Source organism: Betta splendens, chromosome 22, assembly GCF_900634795.4.
Source record: "Betta splendens chromosome 22, fBetSpl5.4, whole genome shotgun sequence".
NCBI lineage: Eukaryota > Metazoa > Chordata > Actinopteri > Anabantiformes > Osphronemidae > Betta > Betta splendens.
This window is the reverse complement of record NC_040900.2, coordinates 16,278,248-16,294,799: the sequence shown is the minus strand read 5'-3', so window position 1 is coordinate 16,294,799 and position 16,552 is coordinate 16,278,248. Positions and strand designations below refer to the sequence as shown.

At 43.7% G+C, this 16,552-nt stretch overlaps 1 protein-coding gene across 5 annotated transcripts in view; it reads left to right on the top strand.

Annotated features, from left to right (window-relative positions):
- LOC114848352 (uncharacterized) overlaps positions 1-16,552 on the top strand; it is a 103,491-nt gene that overhangs the window by 9,019 nt on the left and 77,920 nt on the right. For 2 of the 5 annotated variants that reach the window (XM_029138779.3, XM_029138780.3), the window contains exon 1: positions 4,127-5,027. The exons of 1 other annotated variant lie outside the window; for it this stretch is intronic. The gene's annotated coding sequence lies outside the window, so the exon portion shown is untranslated. Of the gene's footprint in view, positions 1-4,125; positions 5,028-16,552 lie in introns of those variants that run through there. 2 more of the 5 variants (XM_029138775.3, XM_029138778.3) reach the window with 2 other exon arrangements.

Here is a 16,552-nt window from a genome sequence, read left to right as displayed (position 1 = left end):
TCTGTAGTTTCTCATGTTCCTTTTTCCTGATGTTGCCATCGCTTGGTATTGCCACATTCACCCCTACGGCTTTTTCCTTTCTCGTATCTGGAAGTCCCACAGGATATATATATATATATATATATATATATATATATATATATATATATATATATATATATATATATATATATATATATATATATATATATATAGCTCGCTGGATAGCTCAATCGGTAAAGTCACAGGACTTGCATGCGGGGGGTTCCCGGTTCGAATTAGGGCGAATAGGCATCCAGTGTGGGTCCTTGGGCAAGACCCTTCAAGCTACCGCCTACCTCATATCATGAGAGACAATGAATCACATGAGATACCGGCTCAGACGTCGCCCGGTCTAACAAGGTCTGCGTCAGGTGTTGGGGAACCAGTGCACCTTGGCGAGAAGTGGGCTACTGGAACAAGAAAGAAATGGCTGAGATGCGAGAACAAGGCTCTGTTGGAATGCTACTACTCAAGTAACCCTAGTACCTACATGCAAAGAATGTGCGGTGAATGGGAATGGAGAAACCCACATTCAAGGCTGACGGCGAAGCAACTAGTAGCTCAGTGTTCCAACATCCACAAACGGCAACTGCTATCACGACTTGAGATTGACGAGATACAACACAAATGCTACGGCAAGGGGGAGCCAGGACGCCAGGTCAGAGGGGAGGTTTCACCATCTCCCCAGCCAGAAATTGGGTATGAAGCCCCAATGAGCACAGATACGCTGAGCGAGGCAGCGACTGACCTGAAAGATAAGATCATGGCGAGATTGAACAGGCAACCCCGAACCCCACTACAACGGCTAAGTGAAGTACCATCAGAAAGTCTCATGCAAGATGTGAATGCAGCATTGAGAGCGATCCCTACCACAACAATCACAGAAACCAATGAGCTGATATACGCTTCACATAAGAGCAACCATGGGAGCCATGAGAAACAATACCCACCATGGAAACAAAGGTTGGAGGCAAAAATCAAGGCAGCTCGGAGGGAAGTGAGCCAAATGACAGAGGCCCAGAGAGGTGCAATGAAAAGACCGATGCCCAAGAGGTACAGCCAGATGACCATACCTGAAGCACTCGAAACTGCCAAGCAAAAGCTACAAGCCTTGGCCAGCCGCCTAAAGAGATACACCAGAGATAACGAAGCCAGACGAATAAACCGGCTGTTCCCAACACAACCTGCGAAAGTGTACTCTCAATGGCAGGGTAATAACAACAGAGCAGACCCACCAAGGCTGGAAACTGAACAGTACTGGAAGGGTATATGGGAAAGGGAGGCATCACACAACAGTGATAGACAGTGGCTGGTGGATCTGAAGGAAAAACCACAGCAACCTCCCTGAACAGAATCCAGTGACTATAACAGTGGCAGACATCCAACATAGAGTCTCAGGTATGAAAAACTGGACAGCACCTGGCCCTGACATGATCCACGCCTACTGGCTAAAGAAGCTCACTGCAATCCATGAGCGCCTGGCAGCACAAATGAACCAGCTGCTAAGGGATGGGACTCACCCTGAATGGCTAACCGAAGGGCGAACGATCCTGATAATGAAGGATCCCTCAAAGGGCACAGTCCCATCCAACTACCGGCCAATAACCTGTCTCTCCACAACATGGAAGCTCATGTCAGGCATCATCGCAGCTAAGATAAGTGGGCACATGAGTCAATACATGAGCGAAGCATTGGTAAGGATACCAGAGGAGCCAAACACCAACTCCTGGTTGACAGAACAGTCGCCCAAGACTGCAGAATGCGACACACCAACCTGTGCACAGCCTGGATCGACTACAAGAAAGCCTATGACTCAATGCCACACACATGGATCACTGAATGCTTGGAGCTGTACAACATCAACAGAACTCTAAGGGCCTTCATTGCAAACTCGATGAGGTTGTGGAGAACCACCCTTGAAGCCAATGGGAAGCCACTTGCCCAAGTATCCATCAAATGTGGCATATACCAAGGAGATGCACTGTCCCCACTGCTGTTCTGCATAGGTCTGAACCCCCTCAGCCAAATAATAAACAAGACTGGCTATGGATACCGACTCCGGAACGGGGCCACCATAAGTCACCTCCTCTACATGGATGACATCAAGCTGTACGCCAAGAGTGAGCGAGACATCGACTCACTGATCCACACCACCAGGATCTACAGCTCGGACATCGGGATGTCATTCGGGCTCGAGAAATGTGGGAGGATGGTGACAAAGAGAGGCAAGGTAATCCACACAGAAGGGGTCTCAGTCCCAGAAGGAACAATAGCAGACATTGAGGACAATTACAAGTACCTTGGAATACCACAGGCAAACGGCAACCTTGAACAGGCAACAAGGAATGCGGCAACAGCCAAATACCTCCAACGAGTAAGGCAAGTCCTAAGAAGCCAGCTCAATGGCAAGAACAAATCCCGGGCAATAAACAGCTACGCTCTGCCAGTGATCAGATACCCTGCGGGAATAATAAGGTGGCCAAAGGAAGAGATACAGACCACAGATGTTAAGACACGAAAGCTCCTCACCATGCATGGAGGGTTCCACCCCAAATCCAGCACCCTGAGACTGTACGCTAGCCGCAAGGAAGGAGGCCGAGGACTAGTGAGCGTGAGAGCCACTATCCAGGATGAAACATCCAAGATCCATAAGTACATCAAGGATAAGGCCCCGACAGATGACGTGCTGAGTGAATGTCTCAGGCAGTGGAGAACAGAGGATGAGATGCTGGAAGAGGGACCATCATGGGAGGACAAGCCCTTGCACGGGATGTACCACCGGAACATAACTGAAGTGGCTGATCTCAACAAATCCTACCAATGGCTTGAAAGGGCTGGGCTGAAGGACAGCACAGAGGCACTCATCCTGGCCGCACAGGAGCAGGCCCTGAGCACCAGAGCCATAGAGGCCCAGATCTACCACACCAGACAAGACCCAAGGTGTAGACTGTGCAAAGAGGCCCCAGAGACGGTCCAGCACATAACTGCAGGGTGTAAGATGCTGGCAGGCAAAGCATACATGGAACGCCATAACCAAGTGGCTGGCATAGTATACAGGAACATCTGCGCGGAGTATGGACTGGAAACCCCAAGGTCAAAGTGGGAAACACCTCCCAAGGTGGTAGAGAACGAGCGAGCCAAAATCCTGTGGGACTTCCAGATCCAGACTGACAGAATGGTAATGGCGAACCAACCAGACATTGTGGTGGTGGATAAAGAGCAGAGGAAAGCCGTAGTGGTGGATGTGGCAATACCAAGCGATGGCAACATCAGGAAAAAGGAACATGAGAAACTAGAGAAATACCAAGGGCTCAGAGAAGAACTGGAGAAGGCTTGGAAGGTGAAGACCACAGTGGTGCCTGTGGTGATCGGAGCACTAGGGGCTGTGACCCCCAAACTGGAGGAGTGGCTACGACAGATCCCTGGAAAAACATCCGAAATCTCAGTCCAGAAAAGTGCAATCCTAGGAACAGCAAGGATACTGCGCAGAACCCTCAAGCTCCCTGGCCTCTGGTAGAGGACCCGAGCTTGGAAAGGGGATGAGACCACCTGCGGAGGGTGAGAATAGAGTGTGTGTGTGTGTGTGTGTGTGTGTATATGATGGATATAATGGATAATAATGGATGGATAATATATGTATGAGATTTGTTGATAAGTGAAAGTGTGAACTATTGTAGCTGGAAGGGTGGGTGGAGATGTTCATATCTATGTTGTTGATTTCTGTGTATATTTGATTTTGTAGATATGTGTCTAATGTTTTATCATGCGATTTTTTTACAATATAGGTTTGTTAAAGACTTTCTCTAATGGATTAAGTGGGATCTTATTTTGCCTTTTAGTGCTGCTTTGCCTGTTTCATATACCACCATATAATAATGGTGCAATTTCTAGAGAATCATATTAGATTAGATTAGATTTAACTTGTCATTACATTACAGTACGACTACAATGCAATGAAATGCGGTTTCCAGAAAGAATAGCCACTTAGGGGCATGATTTTATTTACATGCTTAGTGAGTTACTGATGAGAAAACAATTTACACAATAAATTTTCTGATGAAGAGGAAAGATGTCTGTACAGTATATTCTCTTGCTGGATGGTTTTTGTTTTTTTTCAGCTGTCATTTAGTCTGCAGAATAATGTTCCTTCTGTTCATTGCTTTAAAATTTCCTAATGATAAAAGACTGACTGCTTTATGTGGTAAAATGGTGGTCCTGATGACGATGCTTTTAAATTGTGCTGTACAGCAGAGTATGTGAGTATCCATTCTTGCTCTGGCATTCTCGGTTACTCTCACTGTTTCTGCCACCTCCACAGTGATGCGTGTTGCATTAACGCTGAGGTGAAGAGTGGGAGGTAGAGGGCGAACTGTGAGGGCTACAAAAGGGATAGAGAGCCAGTGATGAAAAGGTTGTGTGGGAGATAGATAGATAGACAGACAGACAGACAGACAGACAGTCGTTAATATTTTTTTTAACCTAATTTCTAATGTCTGACGGTCATGATTTTCCATGGGTAACCCACTCAAGTCAAACTAAATGTAGAAAGGGATGAGAACGAGGGTAGAAAAACATAAAAATCTAATAACGCAAAGAGATATTAAAAGCGAGATGAAAAAGATAGATGAGCTGGAGAAATAGAGAAAAAGGAGGCAGATGGAGAGGAGAAGTTGGTCTCTTTACAGCTCCAAAGCTCTTAAAGCCCTGAAGCTGTGTGAAGTGAGGGAGTGAGAGGTAGAAGGAGGCTGAACTGAGCAGGAAAAAGCTGTAAGGGAGAGCAAGTGAAAGAGAGAGGAGGAGGAGGAGGGTTTGCGTTGGTGTGTTGGTTGGCAAAGAACACGCTTGTCAAAAATTCCTTCCTCTGACAGAAGGCATGATTCACAGCAGAGGGAGGAAGAGAGGGAAGAGTAGAGAGATAGCGAGAGCTCGAGAGACAAGTGACAGAAAAAGGGAAAAACGACAGAGACAAAGAGAGACAGAGAAAAACAACAGGAGCAGAGATGCCGGTAAGAAAACCAAATTGGGATGCTGATTTGAGGCAGAATGACAACACATTAGCAGGATTCCACTGAGTTCGCTAGTCTGGATTGATTAATGCCATTTTATTGCTGAGGCCATGTTGATAAGGTTCTTGCTCTTCTATTGATCTGGGTAAAATAGAGCAGGTGGCAGCAGCAATGATGAAAGAGAAGGTGCTTAAAGATAAACACTGAAATGATGCAGGAGGAGATGGTGAGGCTAGGAATGATTTCTCAACCGTCAAAAGGCTTCTTTGAACAGCTGAACTAATTAGCCATGAAAGCATTGCTAATGCATGCAAACGATATGATGAGGAAAATTTGTCTCTTTCATCTTTGCTGCAAAGCCTTCTGACCCAAAAAATTTATGTCTTGGGTCATAACACAGAAGTTCAAAGAGTCATTCTCTACCTACGTTTAGATTACTCTGTCCACAACTGGAATAGATTTTGTATTTATTTATTTTTTGATATTTATTTATATATTGATTTAATAATTCTGGCAGTGGGTTAACAAAATATGTGGAATATTCAATTTCTTTGCCTTACACAAGTCCATACGCACTGTGTAAGCGCAGTGATGTATTAGTTGTAAGTAGTACCTTCCTTCAACTATGCCTACTTCCGGGAAATTTTTATGACCTGAACCTTCACCATGAAAATAATTCTCCTGTTTATCTCCTGTTTCATTACCAGTTCTATTTTCAGGTCTTGGTTCAGGACTTTTAATGTTCTTGAAATGACAAATGCATATTTAAATGCAACTGTGATTTTTAATTCAAATGCAAATATTACATTTGTACCTTTGTACCTTTACATATTTATTCAACAACATACAAACATATGTTTTGGCCAGGGAACAAGAGATGTTATTGTATATTTTATGTTAATGGTTTCTCGGTTAGTGTTTAGCATGTCCTTAAAAGGAAAATACAGATTTGTATTTGGATTGGCAATTTTTGATGGCTTCACTAACAACATATAAAAATAATTTAAACATGAGGTTTCTGCCATTCTTCCTCCTCTAGCACTGTTGTCTCAGACAGAGAATCCTGATCCCTTTCTGCGTAAAGCCTGCATGTTATCCACATTGATATGTTAGTTTAGCTCCCTCCCATCATTTTAATATATGCTTTCAGATGTGAGTGTGTATAGGTGTCTGCTTCCATTGTGTTGGCCCTGTGATGGACTGGCAACCTGTTCAGGGGTTTCCTAGAATTCATCCATAGACAGCTGGGAATTAGCTCCAACAAATCTTCCCTTTATTGGGAAAAGTGGCTTGAATAATGGGCAAATTAACATAATGAAGGATATTTTTTCAGACTTAAACTCATTTGCTCACTCTGAGCATCAGAGCACATTATTCTGGTCAGTGGTTGAATTGCATTAGTAATTTTAAAAATTACAATTACCCCGAGGTGGCTGGTGGCCAGGTGGACATATAAATAGATTTCAGACATGGCCAACAGTCTACATTCACACCTGGCAAACCAACAGATGCTAAAAGAGCAATTTAAACAAGAAGCTAAGCAGTTCAAGGCTGTTGAACATAAGTTTGCACTTATACCACTGGATGTGGAAGTCCAGAATATAACAGGATCTGAGCCAAGCCATGTGGATTTGAACACTTCAGAACCTGAGCATTCCTAAGACTCTTGACCCCAGTCAAATTCATACAGTAAAGTGGGATTAACTTTACATCGGTTCAGTTTTTTCAGGAATGCAGGCTTGAGAAATTGACAGGCAGTGATGATGTTGAACAAATTTTGATAAATTTTTAAAGAACAGCAGGCCAAGTCAATAGCCTGCTAGTGGCTGGACATTTAGTTTAGCAATTAGTGAGATTGTTATTATAGAGCAGTATTTGAGGATCTGATGGCTCCAGAGCTTCAAGTCTGCGTCAGAGAGCACAACAAAGTCTTCTGCAGAAGCTGTGTCCTTGGCTAATTTTTATAGCTGGCTGACGAAATAATAGACTTCACTTTATAGAAGAATTCAGCCAATACCAGGAGAGCCGCATCAGTAAAGGCAAACGGTGCTCTAGAACATTAATTCTCTACTGGTTGGTCAGGACTCACAAGTGAGTCGCAAAGCCGTTTTCAGTGAGTCACTGGCCTTCGACCCTTTTTTTTTGAAAAGGTGTGCTGTCTACACTCCCCAATTATGGCTTGTAATAGTAACTGGCATCTGCCGTTTGATTGCATAGAACAAATCCTCTCCGCTCATTTGCTGTCCTGTTGCTTGCCTTGCTGTTCTTCATCTCCTTGTGTCTCTAATTTTTCCTCAAGTGTGTGTTTCCCAGCGTCTGTGCCAGTGTATTCTCTTGTGCGTCCTCTGCAGTGCTTTTCCCTGAGTTTTACCCCCACTGACCATGGAACAGAGCCCTTATTTAACATTAAGCCCAGTAAAAATGTGTAAGGAAATGTGTGTGATTTTTTGCTGAACTGTAAAGTAGTCTCAATTACGCACTTAAACCAATTAATCCCATATGCAGGGTCGCGGGGGTGTTGGAGCCTATGGGCGAGACAGGTCGCCAGCCCATCACAGGGCAACACAGAGACAAACAACCATTTACATACACACTCACACCTACGAGCAATGGAGAGAGGCCTGCTCCTGTGCAGCCAGGATGAGTGCCTCTGTGCTGTCCTTCAGCCCAACCCTTTCAAGCCATTGGTGAGATTTGTTGAGATCAGCCACTTCAGTTATGTTCCGGTGGTACATCCCGTGTAAGGGCTTGTCCTCCCATGATGGTCCCTCTTCCAGCATCTCATCCTTTGTTCTCCACTGCCTGAGACATTCACTCAGCACGTCATCTGTCGGGGCCTTATCCTTGATGTTCTTATGGATCTTGGATGTTTCATCCTGGATAGTGGCTCTCACGCTCACTAGTCCTCGGCCTCCTTCCTTGCGGCTAGCGTACAGTCTTAGGGTGCTGGATTTGGGGTGGAACCCTCCATGCATGAAGAAAAGCTTTCGTGTCTTAACATCTGTGGTCTGTATCTCTTCCTTTGGCCACCTTATTATTCCTGCAGGGTATCTGATCACTGGCAGGGCATAGCTGTTTATTGCCCGGGATTTGTTTTTGCCATTAAGCTGGCTTCTTAGGACATGCCTTACTCGTTGGAGGTATTTGGCTGTTGCCGCATTCCTTGTTGCCTGTTCAAGGTTGCCGTTCGCCTGTGGTATTCCAAGGTATTTGTAACTGTCCTCAATGTCTGCTATTGTTCCTTCTGGGAGTGAGACCCCTTCTGTGTGGATTACCTTGCCTCTCTTTGTCACCATCCTCCCACATTTCTCGAGCCCGAATGACATCCCACTGTCCGAGCTGTAGATCCTGGTGGTGTGGATCAGTGAGTCGATGTCTCGCTCACTCTTGGTGTACAGCTTGATGTCATCCATGTAGAGGAGGTGACTTATGGTGGCCTCGTTCCGGAGTTGGTATCCATAGCCAGTCTTGTTTATTATTTGGCTGAGGGGGTTCAGACCTATGCAGAAAAGAAGTGGGGACAGTGCATCTCCTTGGTATATGCCACATTTGATGGATACTTGGGCCAGTGGCTTCCCATTGGCTTCAAGGGTGGTTTTCCACAACCTCATAGAGTTTTCAATGAAGGCCCTTAGAGTTCTATTGATGTTGTACAGCTCCAAGCATTCAGTAATCCATGTGTGTGGCATTGAGTCATAGGCTTTCTTGTAGTCGATCCAGGCTGTGCACAGGTTGGTGTATCGCACTCTGCAGTCCTGGGCAACTGTTCTGTCTACCAGGAGTTGGTGTTTGGCTCCTCTGGTATCCTTACCAATGCCCTTCTGTGCTTTGCTCATGTATTAACCCTCTTATCTGCCGTAATGCCTGACATGAGCTTCCATGTTGTGGAGAGACAGGTTGTTGGCCGGTAGTTGGATGGGACTGTACCCTTTGAGGAATCCTTCATTATCAGGATCATTCGCCCTTCACTTAGCCGTTGTAGTTGGCTTCGAGGTTGCCTGTTCAATCTCGCCATGATCTTATCTTTCAGGTCAGTCGCTGCCTCGCTCAGCGTGTCTGTGTCCCTGACGTGTCTGTGTCTCTGATCATTGGGGCTTCGTACCCAATTTCCGGTTGGGGAGATGGTAAAATCTCCCCTCTGACCTGGCGTCCTAGCTCCCCCTTGCCGTAGCATTTGTGTTGCACCTCGTGATAGCGGTTGCCGTTTGTGGATGTTGGAACACTGACTCGCTGACTCACATTCAAGACTCGCCGTCAGTCTTGAATGTGGGTTTCTCTGTTCCCATTCGCCGCACATTCTTTGCATGTAACATGCTGTGTTACGTCTATTTGGCCTATAGGTGTTTGTTTATTGTTTAACAGCCTTGATGTGTCAATTTTTTACCCCGGGTTTGAATCCCGGTGGCAGCAGAAGTGGTAATTACTGAACATTTTTATATTTTGGCATACAAGATAATAACAAATGATTAATAGGGCTGGCTGCCTGTATTATTTAGCAGAGCTACAGCCATGTTCCCAAGAGGTTCACCAGCCGCTTTCGGCAGTGAGTCATAGCGGACGTTGTTCTGCCCTCTTTCATGTAAACACGGAACTCTTCACAGTTTTTTCAAACATAGATTTTGTTAATTTCGTTATTCATATACAACAACATGCAAATGCAAAAATTAAGAAAAAGATGACAGCACACCCATCTAGTTTGGGTGAACAGAAAACGCTTCCGTTTTATATTCCGTTTATTTCGTTATTACTCCTTTCACCTGTACCACATAAAGTCATTGCAGAGCTACAGCCGTGTTCCTACGAAGTTAACCAGCTGTTTATTTTATTATTTCCTCTTTCATGTCCGTCTGGTGAATGAAAGTGGGCGGGGCCATCCATGTCCCAGAGCAGGGACACTGGGGGAAGGGGAAACATGCATCAACACGCAGGACCAAGATCTGCGTTTCTCTGCCTGCTACAGCCTCGGCTGCGTTGGGTTGTTAGTCTCCCTTTCACCTGTACCATATGAAATGTGTTCCTACAAAGTTGATCAGCTGCTTTCAGAATCGTTTTTATTCCCCAGGTTTATTTTTATTTAAAAAAAAAAAATCCCATACGGTTTGCACTGTAACGTCACCAAAAATTACGAAAAAACGACTGTACAGTTTTAATAAATGTGCAATAAAAATAAAAAACAGAAACAGAAAACGCTTGAAAGCGTTTCTGTTTTATATTTCCGTTTATTTCGTTATTTTCCCTTTCACCTGTACCACATAAAGTCATTGCAGAGCTACAGCCATGTTCCCAAGAGGTTCACCAGCTGCTTTCAGCGTGACACACGCATGGACGTTGTTCTGCCCGCTTTCATGTAGACACAAAGCTCATCAAAGTAAAAGAGAGCTCAGTGCAGCATTTGCAATACAACAGGCTGAAAGAGGAGGCTGTAGCAGAGGAACACAGGTCTTTGTCCTGTATGTTGATGCGCCCACCCCCACAGTCAGCGCTTACCTTTGCTACGGGGCTGATAGCCCCGCCCACTTTTATTTATCAGACACAGATGAAAGTGGTAATAACCAAATAAACAGAATGTAAAGTAAAATGCTTTGAATAGTTTTGTCTACATCAAAGCGGGCAAATCACATGTAAACGTTTTAAGTTTTTTTGTAAATAAAAATAATGTTTGCCCTGTTCAAACCTAGGGAATAAAAACGATTCTGATTCTGAAAGCGGCTGATCAACTTTGTAGGAACACATTTCATATGGTACAGGTGAAAGGGACACTAACAACCCAACGCAGCCGAGGCTGTAGCAGCAGAGAAACGCAGATCTTTGTCCTGCGTGTTGATGTGTGTTTCCCCTTCCCCTAGTGTCCCTGCTCTGGGACGTGGATGGAGAGTTTATTACAATTTATTTATTTTTATTATATGATATTCTCTACAAGTTAGCAGTGGTAGTCTGCCAGACTTGTGTGAAATACCATAAGAAGAGCATTTAAAAAAGTCAAATGAAAGGTTTTGGCGTCTCACAGCTACGTAGGTGCAGCTGATCACGCTGCCCGATCTCCCATGTAGTTTTTCTTTGTCTCGGTGCTAAAGTATTTTACACCTATTGACCGAGTGGAGACAATATGTTAATGTCTCTGTGCCAATACGTAGTAGGGGATGGGATGTGAAGTTTGCTTTGCAACTGAATCAACATCAGACGCCGTAACTCGCGCGAAGCGAGTTCCAAATCCACTGTGTTGCCTGTGTTTTTCTGCAGATATTGTGGTAAATGTCATTACGGTAAAGTATAATAATGCAGCTTCCGTTTAAAAGACACATTGACTATGTCTTACTGCTTTAACTGTTTAACTTGACCAACTTAAAAGTGGTCAAAGTGGTTTATGCTGCAGAGCAGGAGTTATTATCGTTTTCATTCAGTGAAAAACGTTAACATTTATCGTGCATAATAAGCACATGTAAAACAAACCAGCTGCTGCATTAATGCGTTGTTGATCTGCTGAGTCCTGACGTTCTGACGCGCCATAGAGAAAGATTTAATACAATGTATTTATTTATATTAAATAATATCCTCTTACACATTTTATGTGAAGAACTGCGTTTAAAAGCAGTGAAGTGAAAGGTTTTTAATGTCAGGAGTATAAGAAAAAAGACCATTGGTTTTAGAAGCCAGATGTTGTTTAATTAGTAGGAGAACAGATCAGGGGACTCCGTCGGTGTGCGCACTCAGCTGATTCATTCCGCCTCCAGACAGGCTCTTGCAGCGACGTGTTTGGGGTCATTGTCCTGGAAAAACCGATGCCGTGTTTCAATATACTTTCTAATATATGGCCCCACTGTGCGTTTGATTATGGACTCCACGAAAAACTGTCTATCCATAATCCCCTCGAAAATAATCATCGGTCCTGGTCCCCACCTAGAAATCATTCCCCAAACGTGGAGTTTGAGGGGACGCTTAGGTCGCGGTTTGGAAACTAAGTGTCCTATCTTGGCAAAGCTCATTCTGGCAAAATGCTCCAATGCCACAGTCGATACGTTTTTCCCCGAAACGAGAAAACGGGAAAGGGCTTTAAATCCAATAATGTGTCTGGTTTTGAAAACACCGTTTTCAGCTTGTTTATTCTTTTTTAACACGCTGCTTTGAATAAATGCCGTTTGTCCTTTTTAAATGAGATGGTGGGGGTTCTCATTACAATACGAAGTAACTGGACTTACTGGGAGCCTGTTCAGACACATTAACAGGTCCTCCGGGTTTATTATGTTCTAAAACAACGTGTTTTCTCGTCTTCCCAGATTTTATTCTGGAGGGGAAAATCAAACCGTTAAAACGTACACGGACCCGACACTTAAACACGAGGACATACTGTATAAAGACAGCAGCGACATCAGCAATTGACAACAAACACTAGCGCGTATTGACAACTTGATCCCAGTCATCTGCCTATGAATAAGCGGCTCCTCAGCACCATCGTTGGAACGTCACATCACTGTCTGCTTCAGATGGTGACGCCACTTCCCCGATTCTCTTGTTGCCTGCATTTGACAAGCATACATTTCCGGTTAAGCTCTACCTGGACACATCATCTGTCATTCGGGCTCTTACGTTTCATTCAGAGTCAGAGCAAACTATAGGTCATTGCGGTCTGAGTAAATAAAGAGTTTGGTTGAACTTAAAAGCTGCTCTAACAAGACAACGACTTAGTTTTTCGTTCTCTGCGTTTTTCTCAAAACAAAAAATCAGCTTTAAATCCAACTCCGTGCGTTGTGTCCAAAAAACAACAACACTTGAATTCCGTTAATTAATATTACGAGCTGAAACGAAGTTTGTTTTGTATTTTTTCCATATGATCAACAAACCAGAAGACGAGTACAGATATACACATAAAATACATTTATAACACAGATTGATGAATAAATATAGATTCCTATTTTATGTTATTATACTTATATTATTCTATTGGATTGGCTGGAGGAGGGACTGTGTCTCTCGGCTGGCCTGGAAACTGTAAAAACACTAGCGCACTAGTGAGCAAAGACGCATAACAATCTATAATATTTCAAAATTAACTACTCTACATTTAATGATACAATACCATGACATCGTTTTTTGTGCTCAATGTGCAGACAAAGATAGAAATGAACAGTTGGACCTCACATCTTTGCACCACCTGGTGGTTAACACGAGACTAGCACCCTAATTTTTTTCAGTTGGCCGCAGGATTAAAAATCCTTAGCCGGGGATGCACCCGTGGCGCGCTGGCGACGCGCACGTACTGCGGTAAAAAGGTGGTCGCTTAGAAGTGCTACAACAGACCTATTTTACTATTAAGTTTTTACTATTAAGTATCTGTTGTGTGCTCATACGTGGGGAGTGTGAAGGGCAACAACTTGTTGATGGCTTAGCTGTTTTCTGTTCACTGCAAAGTTATAATTATTCTGTGTGGTTTAAAACAGGCAGCGCCACAGCAGCAACACGTTCTTGTTTTCATTCTCCTCAGTGTTTTTGCGACTTTAAATAGCAGGCGTCTCTTAAAAATATGTACACACCCACCACTCTGACAACTGATACAACATATTGGCTTCACATAATTCCATGATTATGGGTCGCGGTTTAATTAATATAATTTGAATGCACATGGCCAAGTAAAGACGTTGAGCGCAGTCCATCTGTGACTACAGCCACTTATTGAGTTTTAAACTTCCACAACTTGTTAATGAATGTTTTCCAATTGTCGTAGACTTTACGTAAATGACCCTAATAATCATAGGAATTTGTTCTACAGCCGTTGTCGATCGTAATTTTGACAGGACGCCAGAAATCAGCAGATCAACAGCGACGCATTACAGCAACATGTTTGTTCCTACGTGTTTACTCTGTGTCTGCAGAACTGCAGTTTGACTTGCTTTGACTGTGCGTGTCATTGTAACTGAGTGGCTGAGATCACATATTCCGCCCGTGTACGTTTCAACATTTTCATTTCCCATCCGTCCATCCAGCCACTTTCACCGGCGTTTTCGTTTCTCTTCCGATGAGCGACAGACGTATTTTAATCAAAGCACTGCCTTACAAACCAATAAACCAGGCAAAAATATTTGTTTTTTACAAAAAGACATTGAATTGGAGTTAATATGTTTTTTTTATTTAGAGAAAAACAAAAAACAAAAAACTTCTGCTTTTAATTTTTAATCGAAGCTCATCCGTGGATGGGTCGCGGGGCAGCAGTCTTAGCAGAGAGCTCCAGACTGCCGCTCGAATGAAACATGAGATCGAATGATATGTGATGTGTTTTGTACTCAGATGACTTGGATCTGAGTTTGACCAAGCTGTTGTTTGTCTCATGTTTGCTCACAGTCACAAAGGCAAACTTCACATCCCTCCCCCTGTACTTCATAGAGGCGCATAGACATGCTAATGTGTTGCTATTACTCGATCAGCAGGTGAGAAATACCTCAGCTCCGGGACAAAGCTCCGTAGGAGACTGGGCAGCATCGGGCGCATGATCAGCTGCAGGTCTAAGATTCATTAATGTAGCCAGTAGTTTGTTCTACATGTTTACTGTGCAAGAGTAAACGTATGTATTTATTGTAGCTTTCTGGTCTAATTTATTTGTAGCACTTCGACATTCGTTTAAAATATGCAGTGCATTTTAAAATGAAAATACTATTATTATTTATTACCTTTATTGTAAACACAAAATTAATTGCACAATTTGGACTGGCGATGATTTGCACTTCTTCCATAATAATCATGGATAATCAAGGAAGAAACTGCAGTTCATAGATGTTATTCAGGGACGGTTTGATAAAGATTCAGTGTGTTTTTCAACTGTACTGTCAGCCAAGGTACGTGCATTATCAAATGAATGCGCCTGTCAGCAGGGAGAACATCAACTCTATTCAGTCGCTCTTCAGTTGCTGCTGATGTCTCATCCCTAGCTCACACACCTTAAAGCGTCTGAACCAATGAATTCCAGATTGACAGTTGATGCCGCACGGGTTGCTCTCAGTAGCTGTTTGAAGCAGGGAAAAGCGAGTTAGCTGTCCTTGTCGATGCCTTGACAGTGTTTTATCGTCTGTAAACGATCTGAACAGTTTTTATAGTTTTACATGACGCTTACGTTTGATCATTGCTCGTATTCCATATACAAGAGAACGAGGACTAAATAGGTATGCTGTTAATTGCTACGATCTTCTGTCAATAAAAAATAAAATGTTAAACCCCTGAGCCCTAACTTTTATGTCTTCTTTGGTTTAAAAAACAAATGTTGAATGTTCTCAAATAATATAATATTGCCGCCCTCCGCGGCTCCCAGTGTTTGTTTTTTTCATTGAAAACGTGGGTGTTACCGGTGGCCGATCTCTGGTCTAGATCATCCTTATTCACTTTTTTAAATTGTAATAGTGTAACCTTAGTTAGTATACCTTTTTATTTTTTTTATTTTATGTTTGGGAAACGTGGCATTTCAGCTACTGTGGTTTTATTTGTAATTAACATTAGTCCCTACCTGCCCTTGTTGACGGGGGCCAGGAAAAAGGTGACGCGCGTTGGATAAGTGCGGCATGAAGTAAAAAGTGTACATGTGCCGTGCTGTCTTGCTGTGTGGTGCATTAATGAAGAATACCAGGTAAAGAAAATTGTTGCCCTTACCAACAGCGAGAAGTTAGGGTTACAGTAGCTTGTCTGCCACAAATCGAACGCTGCACGTGGGAGCTCGCACCGTTCAGCTTCCAATTTTACATATATACACATATAAAAAACAAAGTCGCAGGACTTGTATACGGGTGGTTCCCGGTTCGAATCCTCATTAGACTGAATAAGCATCCAGTGTGGGTCCTTGGGCAAGACCCTTCAAGCTAACGCCTACCTCATAATGATGAGAGACAAGGAACCACATGAGATACCGGCTCAGACGTCGCTCGGTCTAACAAGGTCTGCATCAGGTGTTGGGGAACCAGAGCACCTTGGCGAGAAGTGGGCTACTGGAACAAGAAAGAAATGGCTAAGATGCGAGAACAAGGCTCTGTTGGAATGCTACTACTCAAGTAATTCTAGTCAGAGGGGTTACATGAAAAGAATGTGCGGAGAATGTGCGAGGCACATTCTCCGCACACAGAGGCCCAGAGAGGTGCAATGAAAAGACCGATGCCTAAGAGGTACAGCCAGATGCCCATACCTGAAGCACTCAAAACTGCCAAGCAAAGGCTACAAGCCTTGGCCAGCCGCCTAAAGAGATACACCAGAGACAACAAAGCCAGACGAATAAACCGGCTGTTCGCAACACAACCTGTGACAGTGTACTCTCAATGGCAGGGTAATAACAGCAGAGCAGACCCACCAAGGCTGGAAACTAAAAAGTACTGGAAAGGTATATGGGAAAGGGAGGCGTCACACAACAGTGATGCACAGTAGCAGGTGGATCTGAGGGAAGACCACAGCAACCTCCCAGAACAGAATCCAGTGACTATCACAGTGGCAGACATCCAACAGAGAGTCTCAGGTATGAAAAACTGGACAGCACCCGGCCCTGACATGATCCATGCCTA